The sequence below is a fragment of the Cryptomeria japonica genome, chromosome 8 (assembly GCF_030272615.1).
Source record: "Cryptomeria japonica chromosome 8, Sugi_1.0, whole genome shotgun sequence".
Taxonomy (NCBI): domain Eukaryota; kingdom Viridiplantae; phylum Streptophyta; class Pinopsida; order Cupressales; family Cupressaceae; genus Cryptomeria; species Cryptomeria japonica.
The window spans coordinates 53,703,302-53,706,545 of NC_081412.1; the positions used below are offsets into that span (position 1 = coordinate 53,703,302).

The following is a 3,244-nucleotide window of genomic DNA, read 5'->3' on the forward strand; positions in this document are numbered from 1 at the left end:
CCTTCAAAGAGCAAAACCACTCCTACACCATAACAAGAAGAAATATATTTTAACGGGATACAACAGCTGAACAAAATTAAACAGCAAAGGGAGGCGAAAACAGAAATAGGTCATTAATCACGATGCTGCGTTTTAGCAATTATACGACAGTTTATTAGAGAGCTCGCACATAACTATTAACTGTTTCTACAGATGATCGCTCCATTCGCATATTTCTTCCCTCCCGCAGTTTCTTACAAATCTGCTCAGAAGTCAAGAAACCATGATTAATATGCAAATCATTTCGTAAAGAAATAAACAAGAATTGTTTCTGTATACAGATGCTTACTTGACCAAGGCTTCGCTGTTGGTACCCTCTTCATAAAGCGGCACAAACGATCCAGTGTCTAAATCAACTCTGGTAACATACTTCCAGAGGAGATTATTGACTATCTTTATAAGTTCATTCAGATTTTGTGGAGTAGAGATATCAACAGAGGCTGCGTCTCCCGTCAATTGATTTTCCTAAAGTAAAACAATGGATCATTTTAAATCTTACTGGTAAATAACTTCCATAGATGAAGAGAATTATATTGTATACCTGAATTCTGAGATAGTCCTCTGTACAGTAAATGGACTTGAAGACTGAGGAAGCATAAATGTCTACCATATCAGAACTTGATTGCATAAAAGTGTCGACTATTGGGATGTGTCCCACATTTTCCACTTCCTGACTTCCATCCCAACTTTCCCCACTTTGCAACATCAGTGGCTTTGTATGAAGCCGTTTTGTATCCAGTTCCAAGAGAGAGCACCGAAATCTTTTTCTTCTCCTGATTGAAATATACTGATCGTTGATAAATGTTTAAATCAATACGTCATAATAAAGTTTCTTTATCTAATTAATTCACCTTTTCTTTGCCTTTGGGTACCCAATCATTGGGGGGATTGTGGAATTTTTTTGTAACTTCGTTGATGGCAACTAAAGTCTGCAAATGTTATTTAAAAGTACAGTCAAAAACATTCGTATTAGTTATGGGTAAGCCTCATTGAACAAATATATTTGAAAGGGCAATGGAAAAACTAGTACTCGATTGTTAGCAGCAACTCCTCCATCTATCAGGTGGAATTTTCCAATGGTTTTGCCAAACGAATCTTTTGTTTCAAAATAGTGCGCAGGAAGATATGTTGGGGCAGCCGAAGTACCAATGCATACATCTGATAACTTTGAAGCTTTGTATCTGGCCTGTAGATAACAAATGATGATCTATTATTTCAAAAGAACATATCCAATTTAGCTTTACATGCTCTATGGTATTAAAAGAATCTGATTAAATAAAAAAGTACCTCAAAAGTAGAGAAAATTATGGGCTGCTCTAAATAGGTATCGTAGGATGGGATCACCACATTGGTTAGTAGTTGTTTGAATCGAATGTCACCCAATTCATCTCTTATAATTTTGTGCAGATAACGCCCATTATATTTGGGGTATTTGACATTAGAAAATTTCGATCGCCACCAACCCAAACTCAAACGACTCCTGGTGAGGATTCATTCAACAACTTAAACGCATAGACGTTTTTAATTGGCCTTTGATTCTACGGAATGAGAATGTTTAGAAATTGTAGGGAACTTACTTTCCTGGAGGGAAAATTTTAGGACATTCTTTCAAATAGAAGTCTTTAATGCCCTTGGCCTCATACAATGGCTCATTTTTCTTTTTCTCGTTTGGAGCAGTCAGCATTGCAGTAACGAGTCCTCCTGTGCTTGTCCCCGCGATGACGTCGAAATAATGTGCTAATCTGACGCCTGTATCCTTCTCCATTTTCTGTAAACTAATTCATGTTAGTATCACTGTAACAAAACCTTAAAAACGTAAGCAGACTAGCAAAAGCCCTAACATATGCAATCGGTAGGATCGGATAGAAATAAATGCCTGAAGCTGGGTCTCCAGAAATTGAAGGATAGTTGCAGGAATAATACCTCGGACGCCTCCTCCGTCAATGCTAAGAATGGTGATCATATCTCCATAAATGGGTGTCAGTCTTCTCATGATTGTCATTGCTGTTACTTTAACCCAGTGCTACGATTGGAGGCAAATATTGAATGCAATAAGAACTCTGAGCTGGAAACAAGTTTTCAAAGTAGTTTTCAGGGCACATATTGGAGGACGCGTCTATTCTGGCTTCAAAATGGCAGTACAGATTGACTAACACGCTTGTTAGTCGCGCATTATACACCGTCGATTTTGCAATAAACGGCTGCGATTGATTAACACGTCACTATAACATTGTACGAAAGCTCTGTTTTGGAGCCAGAATAGCTTCAGCCCATATTGGAGGCCGAAGCTATTCTGGCTCCAAAACAGACCTTTTCATACAGCGTGTTAGTCAATCGCAGCCGTTTATTGCAAAATCGACATGTAAAACGCGTGTTAGTCAATCCGTACTGCCGTTTTGGAGCTAGAATAGACGCATCCCATATTGGAGAGGACCCAGTCGTAGTGCGAGATGCTATACCCACTAGTGGGTATATGAATGAAAAAGTGGGACCCGTTATTTGTTATTTAAAATATTAGAATATATTTAAAATTAAACATAATGTTTGTTAATTATCCAATTGTAATTGAAAAGCTGGAAAAGATATACAATATAAATTATCAAGATAGTAGTAGGTAATGAAAGTTCAAATATATAAAATTTATTGTCATTTTGATGTATTTTTTCTATGCCAAATCAATATAACATATGCTGATATAAAATTCCAATATAAAATATAATAAATTGCATATCAACTTTCCATCAATGAATTTCATATGTTTGAATCTCAACATATATATAACCTTTTAAGTACTATTTGCCCAGCAATTTGTCATTTCCACCATAGATGCTTAAAAACATAACAACCAATTTGTAAGACTCAACAATCATTGAAACTTATTTGCAAAAATTCAAACATAATTTTACATTATGATCATTCTTCTATCTAACATGTTCAAATTATAACTTCATGAAATTTGTCAATTATTTGATACAATGTGATTTTTTGTCAAGTGAAATGAAAATTCACAAATCACATATGATAAATTTAGTAGATGACATGTCTATAAATACATCATGTGCTCTATTAGACTTTCTCTATAGCCTCATATTAAAATGTTAGATCTCCTATAAGTTTAAATTATAATTATATATCCATATATGATGGGAATTGAATTTCAAAAAGACATTTTGTTAAAAATACACACCTTAGTTACGAATTTTTT

General features: G+C 35.1%; 1 pseudogene; it reads right to left on the reverse strand.

The window, feature by feature from the left end:
• Positions 1 to 324: 324 nt before the first annotated feature.
• LOC131038781 (patatin-like protein 2) lies at positions 325 to 2,041 on the reverse strand (annotated as a pseudogene).
• Positions 2,042 to 3,244: the final 1,203 nt, after the last annotated feature.